Source organism: Lithobates pipiens, unplaced genomic scaffold (genome assembly GCF_037356315.1).
Source record: "Lithobates pipiens isolate NorthernLeopardFrog02 unplaced genomic scaffold, aLitPip1_a1.2 Scaffold_19, whole genome shotgun sequence".
NCBI lineage: Eukaryota > Metazoa > Chordata > Amphibia > Anura > Ranidae > Lithobates > Lithobates pipiens.
The window spans coordinates 13,569,455-13,585,198 of NW_027507764.1; the positions used below are offsets into that span (position 1 = coordinate 13,569,455).

At 53.2% G+C, this 15,744-nt stretch overlaps 9 non-coding genes across 9 annotated transcripts; all 9 read left to right on the top strand.

The window, feature by feature from the left end:
- Positions 1-141: 141 nt before the first annotated feature.
- Positions 142-260, top strand: LOC143999633 (5S ribosomal RNA). Its single transcript, XR_013278096.1, has one exon. It is a non-coding gene; the product is annotated as a 5S ribosomal RNA (ribosomal RNA).
- A 1,694-nt stretch (positions 261-1,954) lies between these two features.
- LOC144000007 (5S ribosomal RNA) lies at positions 1,955-2,073 on the top strand. The gene has a single exon (XR_013278199.1). It is a non-coding gene; the product is annotated as a 5S ribosomal RNA (ribosomal RNA).
- Positions 2,074-3,767: 1,694 nt separating this feature from the next.
- On the top strand, positions 3,768-3,886 carry LOC143999634 (5S ribosomal RNA). Its single transcript, XR_013278097.1, has one exon. It is a non-coding gene; the product is annotated as a 5S ribosomal RNA (ribosomal RNA).
- Positions 3,887-5,574: 1,688 nt separating this feature from the next.
- LOC144000019 (5S ribosomal RNA) lies at positions 5,575-5,693 on the top strand. The gene has a single exon (XR_013278200.1). It is a non-coding gene; the product is annotated as a 5S ribosomal RNA (ribosomal RNA).
- A 1,694-nt stretch (positions 5,694-7,387) lies between these two features.
- On the top strand, positions 7,388-7,506 carry LOC144000031 (5S ribosomal RNA). The gene has a single exon (XR_013278201.1). It is a non-coding gene; the product is annotated as a 5S ribosomal RNA (ribosomal RNA).
- Positions 7,507-9,201: 1,695 nt separating this feature from the next.
- On the top strand, positions 9,202-9,320 carry LOC144000043 (5S ribosomal RNA). Its single transcript, XR_013278202.1, has one exon. It is a non-coding gene; the product is annotated as a 5S ribosomal RNA (ribosomal RNA).
- Positions 9,321-11,017: 1,697 nt separating this feature from the next.
- LOC143999687 (5S ribosomal RNA) lies at positions 11,018-11,136 on the top strand. The gene has a single exon (XR_013278126.1). It is a non-coding gene; the product is annotated as a 5S ribosomal RNA (ribosomal RNA).
- Positions 11,137-12,834: 1,698 nt separating this feature from the next.
- On the top strand, positions 12,835-12,953 carry LOC143999574 (5S ribosomal RNA). The gene has a single exon (XR_013278043.1). It is a non-coding gene; the product is annotated as a 5S ribosomal RNA (ribosomal RNA).
- Positions 12,954-14,647: 1,694 nt separating this feature from the next.
- Positions 14,648-14,766, top strand: LOC144000056 (5S ribosomal RNA). Its single transcript, XR_013278203.1, has one exon. It is a non-coding gene; the product is annotated as a 5S ribosomal RNA (ribosomal RNA).
- The last annotated feature ends 978 nt before the right edge of the window (positions 14,767-15,744 follow it).

Consider the following 15,744-nt stretch of genomic DNA (forward strand, 5'->3'; position numbering starts at 1 on the left):
GCGAGAGGAGAGACGACACGACAAAGTGCCGTGTGCTGCCATGCTTGTGAAAAGGCACAGCTGATTGTAGTAAAGTCAAGGAAAGGCGGAGCCAGGCTGCCGGTGACAAGTACAAGAAGCTTGAAAGAGACCATGAGCTTTGCCTACGGCCACACCACCCTGAATGCGCCCGCTCTCGTCTGATCTCGGAAGCTAAGCCGGGTCGGGCCTGGTTAGTACTTGGATGGGAGACCGCCTGGGAATACCAGGTGCTGTAGGCTTTTGCTTTTCTTCCACCAGGGGTCAGTCACTCTCCCATAATGCCTCTTTTTACATTCACTTTTACCCAAAGCGCTCTCCCTCTCTGCAAGCCCTCCTGCACACCTAGCTCCTACAAAATCACCCCTGCCCAACCAAGCCTACACTTTTTACAAGCCCACTTACACAATCTCACCCCTTCTTTCAAAAATACACTTTCTTCTCTCTACCTCCCTCCCTCAGGAGATTGCCACGCATCCAGTCCCCTATAGCAGCAAAACAACGGCCAGGCGCAACCCCCACCTAGCTAGCCCCCATCCTACATCCTGCTTAGGCTCCACGGCCCAGCCATTTTCCAGCACTCTCCTGAGACCTTTTGGTGCCATCACTCCTGCTCTTTAGTCGCCCTTGCGCCAACACATTCCACAGCGATCTCCAGGCTGGGGGACAGCACGGGAAACACGCACGCCGACTGCCAAAGCCAGAGAGAAGCCACAGAGCCGATCCCTCGTCAAACCGGCACCCTGAAGCGGCTAAGGTGTAGGCAGCAGGTTGCCTACAGGAGCGCGGTTTTAGTTAGCGGCTGCCCCAGGCTTGGAGGGAAAGAGGTAATGCGTGCGCTGCTGGTTTTTTTGGATCTAGCCTACCCACCGGTCATATAAATATAGGGGAAGGCTGGGTTTCGGGTGATCAGGCAGCATTTGCACGAGGCCAACTAGGGTTGCCACCTCATCCCTTTAAACCCAAACACATCTGAATTACACAGGTTCTGAGGCTAATTAAATGCAGATAAGGCAACAAGTGAGTTTAATTACCACCTTAATCAGCCAAAGAATCTGTGCAATTCAGATGCGTTTGGATTTAAAGGGATGAGATGGCAACTCAAAGGCCAATATGAACTGCTACCTTGTAGAGGTAATCCTGGGAAGCCAATCAGTGGTCGTTTGGGTCAGGATATGACCATTGTTCACGTTGAACTGTAATGGGCCAGACTTCTCAGTCAAGTTGCATCAAGTGTTCTAAGCCTTCTCTGAAGTCCTTGAAAGGGGTGCATCATGCATGTTGGTCTCCAGGCCTATTGAAAAGAAGTTGGGTGAGTAAGGCGGCACATGTGGGGTATGGAGCAACTCTAGAGGAAAAGGTCTACCTAGTGGGCAAGTCAAGCAGTTGCTTGACTGCAGCCACTGGTGAGGCATGGTGCCTGGTATAGGTGAGGGGTCCTCCGGTAGCCAGGGGGGTAGATGTACTGGCTTCCTCCCCAGCAGTCAGCTTCCAGTAGCCAACGGAACAGAAGGCAGGTTCTGGAGATCCATGGGCTGGCCACCTGCTAGGAGAGCGAAGGCGTAAACAAGTGCAGGCATAAGGCCCCGCGCTACATGCAACCTGCTGCTCTTCTTCTTCTTCCTGTGGTGCAAAGCCTTGTCAGCGAAAAGGGTTAAAGTCAGGCCAGGGGAAGCCAGAAAGGAGCCGTGGAAGCAAGGCTGAGGATGTGGTGTGTGCGTGAGAAGGTGCAGGCAGGAAGAGGTTAAAGAGGGAGCAAAGCAGCAGGAGGCAGGGACGGGCTTGAGGAGAGCAAGCGAGAGGAGAGACGACACGACAAAGTGCCGTGTGCTGCCATGCTTGTGAAAAGGCACAGCTGATTGTAGTAAAGTCAAGGAAAGGCGGAGCCAGGCTGCCGGTGACAAGTACAAGAAGCTTGAAAGAGACCATGAGCTTCGCCTACGGCCACACCACCCTGAATGCGCCCGCTCTCGTCTGATCTCGGAAGCTAAGCAGGGTCGGGCCTGGTTAGTACTTGGATGGGAGACCGCCTGGGAATACCAGGTGCTGTAGGCTTTTGCTTTTCTTCCACCAGGGGTCAGTCACTCTCCCATAATGCCTCTTTTTACATTCACTTTTACCCAAAGCGCTCTCCCTCTCTGCAAGCCCTCCTGCACACCTAGCTCCTACAAAATCACCCCTGCCCAACCAAGCCTACACTTTTTACAAGCCCACTTATACAATCTCACCCCTTCTTTCAAAAATACACTTTCTTCTCTCTACCTCCCTCCCTCAGGAGATTGCCACGCATCCAGTCCCCTATAGCAGCAAAACAACGGCCAGGCGCAACCCCCACCTAGCTAGCCCCCATCCTACATCCTGCTTAGGCTCCACGGCCCAGCCATTTTCCAGCACTCTCCTGAGACCTTTTGGTGCCATCACTCCTGCTCTTTAGTCGCCCTTGCGCCAACACATTCCACAGCGATCTCCAGGCTGGGGGACAGCATGGGAAACACGCACGCCGACTGCCAAAGCCAGAGAGAAGCCACAGAGCCGACCCCTCGTCAAACCGGCACCCTGAAGCGGCTAAGGTGTAGGCAGCAGGTTGCCTACAGGAGCGCGGTTTTAGTTAGCGGCTGCCCCAGGCTTGGAGGGAAAGAGGTAATGCGTGCGCTGCTGGTTTTTTTGGATCTAGCCTACCCACCGGTCATATAAATATAGGGGAAGGCTGGGTTTCGGGTGATCAGGCAGAACTTGCACGAGGCCAACTAGGGTTGCCACCTCATCCCTTTAAACCCAAACACATCTGAATTACACAGGTTCTGAGGCTAATTAAATGCAGATAAGGCAACAAGTGAGTTTAATTACCACCTTAATCAGCCAAAGAATCTGTGCAATTCAGATGCGTTTGGATTTAAAGGGATGAGATGGCAACTCAAAGGCCAATATGAACTGCTACCTTGTAGAGGTAATCCTGGGAAGCCAATCAGTGGTCGTTTGGGTCAGGATATGACCATTGTTCACGTTGAACTGTAATGGGCCAGACTTCTCAGTCAAGTTGCATCAAGTGTTCTAAGCCTTCTCTGAAGTCCTTGAAAGGGGTGCATCATGCATGTTGGTCTCCAGGCCTATTGAAAAGAAGTTGGGTGAGTAAGGCGGCACATGTGGGGTATGGAGCAACTCTAGAGGAAAAGGTCTACCTAGTGGGCAAGTCAAGCAGTTGCTTGACTGCAGCCACTGGTGAGGCATGGTGCCTGGTATAGGTGAGGGGTCCTCCGGTAGCCAGGGGGGTAGATGTACTGGCTTCCTCCCCAGCAGTCAGCTTCCAGTAGCCAACGGAACAGAAGGCAGGTTCTGGAGATCCATGGGCTGGCCACCTGCTAGGAGAGCGAAGGCGTAAACAAGTGCAGGCATAAGGCCCCGCGCTACATGCAACCTGCTGCTCTTCTTCTTCTTCCTGTGGTGCAAAGCCTTGTCAGCGAAAAGGGTTAAAGTCAGGCCAGGGGAAGCCAGAAAGGAGCCGTGGAAGCAAGGCTGAGGATGTGGTGTGTGCGTGAGAAGGTGCAGGCAGGAAGAGGTTAAAGAGGGAGCAAAGCAGCAGGAGGCAGGGACGGGCTTGAGGAGAGCAAGCGAGAGGAGAGACGACACGACAAAGTGCCGTGTGCTGCCATGCTTGTGAAAAGGCACAGCTGATTGTAGTAAAGTCAAGGAAAGGCGGAGCCAGGCTGCCGGTGACAAGTACAAGAAGCTTGAAAGAGACCATGAGCTTTGCCTACGGCCACACCACCCTGAATGCGCCCGCTCTCGTCTGATCTCGGAAGCTAAGCCGGGTCGGGCCTGGTTAGTACTTGGATGGGAGACCGCCTGGGAATACCAGGTGCTGTAGGCTTTTGCTTTTCTTCCACCAGGGGTCAGTCACTCTCCCATAATGCCTCTTTTTACATTCACTTTTACCCAAAGCGCTCTCCCTCTCTGCAAGCCCTCCTGCACACCTAGCTCCTACAAAATCACCCCTGCCCAACCAAGCCTACACTTTTTACAAGCCCACTTACACAATCTCACCCCTTCTTTCAAAAATACACTTTCTTCTCTCTACCTCCCTCCCTCAGGAGATTGCCACGCATCCAGTCCCCTATAGCAGCAAAACAACGGCCAGGCGCAACCCCCACCTAGCTAGCCCCCATCCTACATCCTGCTTAGGCTCCACGGCCCAGCCATTTTCCAGCACTCTCCTGAGACCTTTTGGTGCCATCACTCCTGCTCTTTAGTCGCCCTTGCGCCAACACATTCCACAGCGATCTCCAGGCTGGGGGACAGCACGGGAAACACGCACGCCGACTGCCAAAGCCAGAGAGAAGCCACAGAGCCGATCCCTCGTCAAACCGGCACCCTGAAGCGGCTAAGGTGTAGGCAGCAGGTTGCCTACAGGAGCGCGGTTTTAGTTAGCGGCTGCCCCAGGCTTGGAGGGAAAGAGGTAATGCGTGCGCTGCTGGTTTTTTTGGATCTAGCCTACCCACCGGTCATATAAATATAGGGGAAGGCTGCGTTTCGGGTGATCAGACAGCACTTGCACGAGGCCAACTAGGGTTGCCACCTCATCCCTTTAAACCCAAACACATCTGAATTACACAGGTTCTGAGGCTAATTAAATGCAGATAAGGCAACAAGTGAGTTTAATTACCACCTTAATCAGCCAAAGAATCTGTGCAAGTCAGATGCGTTTGGATTTAAAGGGATGAGATGGCAACTCAAAGGCCAATATGAACTGCTACCTTGTAGAGGTAATCCTGGGAAGCCAATCAGTGGTCGTTTGGGTCAGGATATGACCATTGTTCACGTTGAACTGTAATGGGCCAGACTTCTCAGTCAAGTTGCATCAAGTGTTCTAAGCCTTCTCTGAAGTCCTTGAAAGGGGTGCATCATGCATGTTGGTCTCCAGGCCTATTGAAAAGAAGTTGGGTGAGTAAGGCGGCACATGTGGGGTATGGAGCAACTCTAGAGGAAAAGGTCTACCTAGTGGGCAAGTCAAGCAGTTGCTTGACTGCAGCCACTGGTGAGGCATGGTGCCTGGTATAGGTGAGGGGTCCTCCGGTAGCCAGCGGGGTAGATGTACTGGCTTCCTCCCCAGCAGTCAGCTTCCAGTAGCCAACGGAACAGAAGGCAGGTTCTGGAGATCCATGGGCTGGCCACCTGCTAGGAGAGCGAAGGCGTAAACAAGTGCAGGCATAAGGCCCCGCGCTACATGCAACCTGCTGCTCTTCTTCTTCCTGTGGTGCAAAGCCTTGTCAGCGAAAAGGGTTAAAGTCAGGCCAGGGGAAGCCAGAAAGGAGCCGTGGAAGCAAGGCTGAGGATGTGTGTGTGTGAGAAGGTGCAGGCAGGAAGAGGTTAAAGAGGGAGCAAAGCAGCAGGAGGCAGGGACGGGCTTGAGGAGAGCAAGCGAGAGGAGAGACGACACGACAAAGTGCCGTGTGCTGCCATGCTTGTGAAAAGGCACAGCTGATTGTAGTAAAGTCAAGGAAAGGCGGAGCCAGGCTGCCGGTGACAAGTACAAGAAGCTTGAAAGAGACCATGAGCTTCGCCTACGGCCACACCACCCTGAATGCGCCCGCTCTCGTCTGATCTCGGAAGCTAAGCAGGGTCGGGCCTGGTTAGTACTTGGATGGGAGACCGCCTGGGAATACCAGGTGCTGTAGGCTTTTGCTTTTCTTCCACCAGGGGTCAGTCACTCTCCCATAACGCCTCTTTTTACATTCACTTTTACCCAAAGCGCTCTCCCTCTCTGCAAGCCCTCCTGCACACCTAGCTCCTACAAAATCACCCCTGCCCAACCAAGCCTACACTTTTTACAAGCCCACTTACACAATCTCACCCCTTCTTTCAAAAATACACTTTCTTCTCTCTACCTCCCTCCCTCAGGAGATTGCCACGCATCCAGTCCCCTATAGCAGCAAAACAACGGCCAGGCGCAACCCCCACCTAGCTAGCCCCCATCCTACATCCTGCTTAGGCTCCACGGCCCAGCCATTTTCCAGCACTCTCCTGAGACCTTTTGGTGCCATCACTCCTGCTCTTTAGTCGCCCTTGCGCCAACACATTCCACAGCGATCTCCAGGCTGGGGGACAGCACGGGAAACACGCACGCCGACTGCCAAAGCCAGAGAGAAGCCACAGAGCCGACCCCTCGTCAAACCGGCACCCTGAAGCGGCTAAGGTGTAGGCAGCAGGTTGCCTACAGGAGCGCGGTTTTAGTTAGCGGCTGCCCCAGGCTTGGAGGGAAAGAGGTAATGCGTGCGCTGCTGGTTTTTTTGGATCTAGCCTACCCACCGGTCATATAAATATAGGGGAAGGCTGCGTTTCGGGTGATCAGGCAGCATTTGCACGAGGCCAACTAGGGTTGCCACCTCATCCCTTTAAACCCAAACACATCTGAATTACACAGGTTCTGAGGCTAATTAAATGCAGATAAGGCAACAAGTGAGTTTAATTACCACCTTAATCAGCCAAAGAATCTGTGCAATTCAGATGTGTTTGGATTTAAAGGGATGAGATGGCAACTCAAAGGCCAATATGAACTGCTACCTTGTAGAGGTAATCCTGGGAAGCCAATCAGTGGTCGTTTGGGTCAGGATATGACCATTGTTCACGTTGAACTGTAATGGGCCAGACTTCTCAGTCAAGTTGCATCAAGTGTTCTAAGCCTTCTCTGAAGTCCTTGAAAGGGGTGCATCATGCATGTTGGTCTCCAGGCCTATTGAAAAGAAGTTGGGTGAGTAAGGCGGCACATGTGGGGTATGGAGCAGCTCTACAGGAAAAGGTCTACCTAGTGGGCAAGTCAAGCAGTTGCTTGACTGCAGCCACTGGTGAGGCATGGTGCCTGGTATAGGTGAGGGGTTCTCCGGTAGCCAGGGGGGTAGATGTACTGGCTTCCTCCCCAGCAGTCAGCTTCCAGTAGCCAACGGAACAGAAGGCAGGTTCTGGAGATCCATGGGCTGGCCACCTGCTAGGAGAGCGAAGGCGTAAACAAGTGCAGGCATAAGGCCCCGCGCTACATGCAACCTGCTGCTCTTCTTCTTCTTCCTGTGGTGCAAAGCCTTGTCAGCGAAAAGGGTTAAAGTCAGGCCAGGGGAAGCCAGAAAGGAGCCGTGGAAGCAAGGCTGAGGATGTGGTGTGTGCGTGAGAAGGTGCAGGCAGGAAGAGGTTAAAGAGGGAGCAAAGCAGCAGGAGGCAGGGACGGGCTTGAGGAGAGCAAGCGAGAGGAGAGACGACACGACAAAGTGCCGTGTGCTGCCATGCTTGTGAAAAGGCACAGCTGATTGTAGTAAAGTCAAGGAAAGGCGGAGCCAGGCTGCCGGTGACAAGTACAAGAAGCTTGAAAGAGACCATGAGCTTCGCCTACGGCCACACCACCCTGAATGCGCCCGCTCTCGTCTGATCTCGGAAGCTAAGCAGGGTCGGGCCTGGTTAGTACTTGGATGGGAGACCGCCTGGGAATACCAGGTGCTGTAGGCTTTTGCTTTTCTTCCACCAGGGGTCAGTCACTCTCCCATAACGCCTCTTTTTACATTCACTTTTACCCAAAGCGCTCTCCCTCTCTGCAAGCCCTCCTGCACACCTAGCTCCTACAAAATCACCCCTGCCCAACCAAGCCTACACTTTTTACAAGCCCACTTACACAATCTCACCCCTTCTTTCAAAAATACACTTTCTTCTCTCTACCTCCCTCCCTCAGGAGATTGCCACGCATCCAGTCCCCTATAGCAGCAAAACAACGGCCAGGCGCAACCCCCACCTAGCTAGCCCCCATCCTACATCCTGCTTAGGCTCCACGGCCCAGCCATTTTCCAGCACTCTCCTGAGACCTTTTGGTGCCATCACTCCTGCTCTTTAGTCGCCCTTGCGCCAACACATTCCACAGCGATCTCCAGGCTGGGGGACAGCACGGGAAACACGCACGCCGACTGCCAAAGCCAGAGAGAAGCCACAGAGCCGACCCCTCGTCAAACCGGCACCCTGAAGCGGCTAAGGTGTAGGCAGCAGGTTGCCTACAGGAGCGCGGTTTTAGTTAGCGGCTGCCCCAGGCTTGGAGGGAAAGAGGTAATGCGTGCGCTGCTGGTTTTTTTGGATCTAGCCTACCCACCGGTCATATAAATATAGGGGAAGGCTGGGTTTCGGGTGATCAGGCAGAACTTGCACGAGGCCAACTAGGGTTGCCACCTCATCCCTTTAAACCCAAACACATCTGAATTACACAGGTTCTGAGGCTAATTAAATGCAGATAAGGCAACAAGTGAGTTTAATTACCACCTTAATCAGCCAAAGAATCTGTGCAATTCAGATGCGTTTGGATTTAAAGGGATGAGATGGCAACTCAAAGGCCAATATGAACTGCTACCTTGTAGAGGTAATCCTGGGAAGCCAATCAGTGGTCGTTTGGGTCAGGATATGACCATTGTTCACGTTGAACTGTAATGGGCCAGACTTCTCAGTCAAGTTGCATCAAGTGTTCTAAGCCTTCTCTGAAGTCCTTGAAAGGGGTGCATCATGCATGTTGGTCTCCAGGCCTATTGAAAAGAAGTTGGGTGAGTAAGGCGGCACATGTGGGGTATGGAGCAGCTCTACAGGAAAAGGTCTACCTAGTGGGCAAGTCAAGCAGTTGCTTGACTGCAGCCACTGGTGAGGCATGGTGCCTGGTATAGGTGAGGGGTCCTCCGGTAGCCAGGGGGGTAGATGTACTGGCTTCCTCCCCAGCAGTCAGCTTCCAGTAGCCAACGGAACAGAAGGCAGGTTCTGGAGATCCATGGGCTGGCCACCTGCTAGGAGAGCGAAGGCGTAAACAAGTGCAGGCATAAGGCCCCCGCGCTACATGCAACCTGCTGCTCTTCTTCTTCTTCCTGTGGTGCAAAGCCTTGTCAGCGAAAAGGGTTAAAGTCAGGCCAGGGGAAGCCAGAAAGGAGCCGTGGAAGCAAGGCTGAGGATGTGGTGTGTGCGTGAGAAGGTGCAGGCAGGAAGAGGTTAAAGAGGGAGCAAAGCAGCAGGAGGCAGGGACGGGCTTGAGGAGAGCAAGCGAGAGGAGAGACGACACGACAAAGTGCCGTGTGCTGCCAGGCTTGTGAAAAGGCACAGCTGATTGCAGTAAAGTCAAGGAAAGGCGGAGCCAGGCTGCCGGTGACAAGTACAAGAAGCTTGAAAGAGACCATGAGCTTTGCCTACGGCCACACCACCCTGAATGCGCCCGCTCTCGTCTGATCTCGGAAGCTAAGCAGGGTCGGGCCTGGTTAGTACTTGGATGGGAGACCGCCTGGGAATACCAGGTGCTGTAGGCTTTTGCTTTTCTTCCACCAGGGGTCAGTCACTCTCCCATAATGCCTCTTTTTACATTCACTTTTACCCAAAGCGCTCTCCCTCTCTGCAAGCCCTCCTGCACACCTAGCTCCTACAAAATCACCCCTGCCCAACCAAGCCTACACTTTTTACAAGCCCACTTACACAATCTCACCCCTTCTTTCAAAAATACACTTTCTTCTCTCTACCTCCCTCCCTCAGGAGATTGCCACGCATCCAGTCCCCTATAGCAGCAAAACAACGGCCAGGCGCAACCCCCACCTAGCTAGCCCCCATCCTACATCCTGCTTAGGCTCCACGGCCCAGCCATTTTCCAGCACTCTCCTGAGACCTTTTGGTGCCATCACTCCTGCTCTTTAGTCGCCCTTGCGCCAACACATTCCACAGCGATCTCCAGGCTGGGGGACAGCACGGGAAACACGCACGCCGACTGCCAAAGCCAGAGAGAAGCCACAGAGCCGACCCCTCGTCAAACCGGCACCCTGAAGCGGCTAAGGTGTAGGCAGCAGGTTGCCTACAGGAGCGCGGTTTTAGTTAGCGGCTGCCCCAGGCTTGGAGGGAAAGAGGTAATGCGTGCGCTGCTGGTTTTTTTGGATCTAGCCTACCCACCGGTCATATAAATATAGGGGAAGGCTGGGTTTCGGGTGATCAGGCAGCACTTGCACGAGGCCAACTAGGGTTGCCACCTCATCCCTTTAAACCCAAACACATCTGAATTACACAGGTTCTGAGGCTAATTAAATGCAGATAAGGCAACAAGTGAGTTTAATTACCACCTTAATCAGCCAAAGAATCTGTGCAAGTCAGATGCGTTTGGATTTAAAGGGATGAGATGGCAACTCAAAGGCCAATATGAACTGCTACCTTGTAGAGGTAATCCTGGGAAGCCAATCAGTGGTCGTTTGGGTCAGGATATGACCATTGTTCACGTTGAACTGTAATGGGCCAGACTTCTCAGTCAAGTTGCATCAAGTGTTCTAAGCCTTCTCTGAAGTCCTTGAAAGGGGTGCATCATGCATGTTGGTCTCCAGGCCTATTGAAAAGAAGTTGGGTGAGTAAGGCGGCACATGTGGGGTATGGAGCAACTCTAGAGGAAAAGGTCTACCTAGTGGGCAAGTCAAGCAGTTGCTTGACTGCAGCCACTGGTGAGGCATGGTGCCTGGTATAGGTGAGGGGTCCTCCGGTAGCCAGGGGGGTAGATGTACTGGCTTCCTCCCCAGCAGTCAGCTTCCAGTAGCCAACGGAACAGAAGGCAGGTTCTGGAGATCCATGGGCTGGCCACCTGCTAGGAGAGCGAAGGCGTAAACAAGTGCAGGCATAAGGCCCCGCGCTACATGCAACCTGCTGCTCTTCTTCTTCTTCTTCCTGTGGTGCAAAGCCTTGTCAGCGAAAAGGGTTAAAGTCAGGCCAGGGGAAGCCAGAAAGGAGCCGTGGAAGCAAGGCTGAGGATGTGGTGTGTGCGTGAGAAGGTGCAGGCAGGAAGAGGTTAAAGAGGGAGCAAAGCAGCAGGAGGCAGGGACGGGCTTGAGGAGAGCAAGCGAGAGGAGAGACGACACGACAAAGTGCCGTGTGCTGCCATGCTTGTGAAAAGGCACAGCTGATTGTAGTAAAGTCAAGGAAAGGCGGAGCCAGGCTGCCGGTGACAAGTACAAGAAGCTTGAAAGAGACCATGAGCTTTGCCTACGGCCACACCACCCTGAATGCACCCGCTCTCGTCTGATCTCGGAAGCTAAGCAGGGTCGGGCCTGGTTAGTACTTGGATGGGAGACCGCCTGGGAATACCAGGTGCTGTAGGCTTTTGCTTTTCTTCCACCAGGGGTCAGTCACTCTCCCATAATGCCTCTTTTTACATTCACTTTTACCCAAAGCGCTCTCCCTCTCTGCAAGCCCTCCTGCACACCTAGCTCCTACAAAATCACCCCTGCCCAACCAAGCCTACACTTTTTACAAGCCCACTTACACAATCTCACCCCTTCTTTCAAAAATACACTTTCTTCTCTCTACCTCCCTCCCTCCCTCAGGAGATTGCCACGCATCCAGTCCCCTATAGCAGCAAAACAACGGCCAGGCGCAACCCCCACCTAGCTAGCCCCCATCCTACATCCTGCTTAGGCTCCACGGCCCAGCCATTTTCCAGCACTCTCCTGAGACCTTTTGGTGCCATCACTCCTGCTCTTTAGTCGCCCTTGCGCCAACACATTCCACAGCGATCTCCAGGCTGGGGGACAGCACGGGAAACACGCACGCCGACTGCCAAAGCCAGAGAGAAGCCACAGAGCCGACCCCTCGTCAAACCGGCACCCTGAAGCGGCTAAGGTGTAGGCAGCAGGTTGCCTACAGGAGCGCGGTTTTAGTTAGCGGCTGCCCCAGGCTTGGAGGGAAAGAGGTAATGCGTGCGCTGCTGGTTTTTTTGGATCTAGCCTACCCACCGGTCATATAAATATAGGGGAAGGCTGCGTTTCGGGTGATCAGGCAGCACTTGCACGAGGCCAACTAGGGTTGCCACCTCATCCCTTTAAACCCAAACACATCTGAATTACACAGGTTCTGAGGCTAATTAAATGCAGATAAGGCAACAAGTGAGTTTAATTACCACCTTAATCAGCCAAAGAATCTGTGCAATTCAGATGCGTTTGGATTTAAAGGGATGAGATGGCAACTCAAAGGCCAACATGAACTGCTACCTTGTAGAGGTAATCCTGGGAAGCCAATCAGTGGTCGTTTGGGTCAGGATATGACCATTGTTCACGTTGAACTGTAATGGGCCAGACTTCTCAGTCAAGTTGCATCAAGTGTTCTAAGCCTTCTCTGAAGTCCTTGAAAGGGGTGCATCATGCATGTTGGTCTCCAGGCCTATTGAAAAGAAGTTGGGTGAGTAAGGCGGCACATGTGGGGTATGGAGCAGCTCTACAGGAAAAGGTCTACCTAGTGGGCAAGTCAAGCAGTTGCTTGACTGCAGCCACTGGTGAGGCATGGTGCCTGGTATAGGTGAGGGGTCCTCCGGTAGCCAGGGGGGTAGATGTACTGGCTTCCTCCCCAGCAGTCAGCTTCCAGTAGCCAACGGAACAGAAGGCAGGTTCTGGAGATCCATGGGCTGGCCACCTGCTAGGAGAGCGAAGGCGTAAACAAGTGCAGGCATAAGGCCCCGTGCTACATGCAACCTGCTGCTCTTCTTCTTCTTCCTGTGGTGCAAAGCCTTGTCAGCGAAAAGGGTTAAAGTCAGGCCAGGGGAAGCCAGAAAGGAGCCGTGGAAGCAAGGCTGAGGATGTGGTGTGTGCGTGAGAAGGTGCAGGCAGGAAGAGGTTAAAGAGGGAGCAAAGCAGCAGGAGGCAGGGACGGGCTTAAGGAGAGCAAGCGAGAGGAGAGACGACACGACAAAGTGCCGTGTGCTGCCATGCTTGTGAAAAGGCACAGCTGATTGTAGTAAAGTCAAGGAAAGGCGGAGCCAGGCTGCCGGTGACAAGTACAAGAAGCTTGAAAGAGACCATGAGCTTCGCCTACGGTCACACCACCCTGAATGCGCCCGCTCTCGTCTGATCTCGGAAGCTAAGCAGGGTCGGGCCTGGTTAGTACTTGGATGGGAGACCGCCTGGGAATACCAGGTGCTGTAGGCTTTTGCTTTTCTTCCACCAGGGGTCAGTCACTCTCCCATAACGCCTCTTTTTACATTCACTTTTACCCAAAGCGCTCTCCCTCTCTGCAAGCCCTCCTGCACACCTAGCTCCTACAAAATCACCCCTGCCCAACCAAGCCTACACTTTTTACAAGCCCACTTATACAATCTCACCCCTTCTTTCAAAAATACACTTTCTTCTCTCTACCTCCCTCCCTCAGGAGATTGCCACGCATCCAGTCCCCTATAGCAGCAAAACAACGGCCAGGCGCAACCCCCACCTAGCTAGCCCCCATCCTACATCCTGCTTAGGCTCCACGGCCCAGCCATTTTCCAGCACTCTCCTGAGACCTTTTGGTGCCATCACTCCTGCTCTTTAGTCGCCCTTGCGCCAACACATTCCACAGCGATCTCCAGGCTGGGGGACAGCACGGGAAACACGCACGCCGACTGCCAAAGCCAGAGAGAAGCCACAGAGCCGACCCCTCGTCAAACCGGCACCCTGAAGCGGCTAAGGTGTAGGCAGCAGGTTGCCTACAGGAGCGCGGTTTTAGTTAGCGGCTGCCCCAGGCTTGGAGGGAAAGAGGTAATGCGTGCGCTGCTGGTTTTTTTGGATCTAGCCTACCCACCGGTCATATAAATATAGGGGAAGGCTGGGTTTCGGGTGATCAGGCAGAACTTGCACGAGGCCAACTAGGGTTGCCACCTCATCCCTTTAAACCCAAACACATCTGAATTACACAGGTTCTGAGGCTAATTAAATGCAGATAAGGCAACAAGTGAGTTTAATTACCACCTTAATCAGCCAAAGAATCTGTGCAATTCAGATGCGTTTGGATTTAAAGGGATGAGATGGCAACTCAAAGGCCAATATGAACTGCTACCTTGTAGAGGTAATCCTGGGAAGCCAATCAGTGGTCGTTTGGGTCAGGATATGACCATTGTTCACGTTGAACTGTAATGGGCCAGACTTCTCAGTCAAGTTGCATCAAGTGTTCTAAGCCTTCTCTGAAGTCCTTGAAAGGGGTGCATCATGCATGTTGGTCTCCAGGCCTATTGAAAAGAAGTTGGGTGAGTAAGGCGGCACATGTGGGGTATGGAGCAACTCTAGAGGAAAAGGTCTACCTAGTGGGCAAGTCAAGCAGTTGCTTGACTGCAGCCACTGGTGAGGCATGGTGCCTGGTATAGGTGAGGGGTCCTCCGGTAGCCAGGGGGGTAGATGTACTGGCTTCCTCCCCAGCAGTCAGCTTCCAGTAGCCAACGGAACAGAAGGCAGGTTCTGGAGATCCATGGGCTGGCCACCTGCTAGGAGAGCGAAGGCGTAAACAAGTGCAGGCATAAGGCCCCGCGCTACATGCAACCTGCTGCTCTTCTTCTTCTTCCTGTGGTGCAAAGCCTTGTCAGCGAAAAGGGTTAAAGTCAGGCCAGGGGAAGCCAGAAAGGAGCCGTGGAAGCAAGGCTGAGGATGTGGTGTGTGCGTGAGAAGGTGCAGGCAGGAAGAGGTTAAAGAGGGAGCAAAGCAGCAGGAGGCAGGGACGGGCTTGAGGAGAGCAAGCGAGAGGAGAGACGACACGACAAAGTGCCGTGTGCTGCCATGCTTGTGAAAAGGCACAGCTGATTGTAGTAAAGTCAAGGAAAGGCGGAGCCAGGCTGCCGGTGACAAGTACAAGAAGCTTGAAAGAGACCATGAGCTTCGCCTACGGCCACACCACCCTGAATGCGCCCGCTCTCGTCTGATCTCGGAAGCTAAGCAGGGTCGGGCCTGGTTAGTACTTGGATGGGAGACCGCCTGGGAATACCAGGTGCTGTAGGCTTTTGCTTTTCTTCCACCAGGGGTCAGTCACTCTCCCATAACGCCTCTTTTTACATTCACTTTTACCCAAAGCGCTCTCCCTCTCTGCAAGCCCTCCTGCACACCTAGCTCCTACAAAATCACCCCTGCCCAACCAAGCCTACACTTTTTACAAGCCCACTTATACAATCTCACCCCTTCTTTCAAAAATACACTTTCTTCTCTCTACCTCCCTCCCTCAGGAGATTGCCACGCATCCAGTCCCCTATAGCAGCAAAACAACGGCCAGGCGCAACCCCCACCTAGCTAGCCCCCATCCTACATCCTGCTTAGGCTCCACGGCCCAGCCATTTTCCAGCACTCTCCTGAAACCTTTTGGTGCCATCACTCCTGCTCTTTAGTCGCCCTTGCGCCAACACATTCCACAGCGATCTCCAGGCTGGGGGACAGCACGGGAAACACGCACGCCGACTGCCAAAGCCAGAGAGAAGCCACAGAGCCGACCCCTCGTCAAACCGGCACCCTGAAGCGGCTAAGGTGTAGGCAGCAGGTTGCCTACAGGAGCGCGGTTTTAGTTAGCGGCTGCCCCAGGCTTGGAGGGAAAGAGGTAATGCGTGCGCTGCTGGTTTTTTTGGATCTAGCCTACCCACCGGTCATATAAATATAGGGGAAGGCTGCGTTTCGGGTGATCAGGCAGCATTTGCACGAGGCCAACTAGGGTTGCCACCTCATCCCTTTAAACCCAAACACATCTGAATTACACAGGTTCTGAGGCTAATTAAATGCAGATAAGGCAACAAGTGAGTTTAATTACCACCTTAATCAGCCAAAGAATCTGTGCAATTCAGATGCGTTTGGATTTAAAGGGATGAGATGGCAACTCAAAGGCCAATATGAACTGCTACCTTGTAGAGGTAATCCTGGGAAGCCAATCAGTGGCCGTTTGGGTCAGGATATGACCATTGTTCACGTTGAACTGTAATGGGCCAGACTTCTCAGT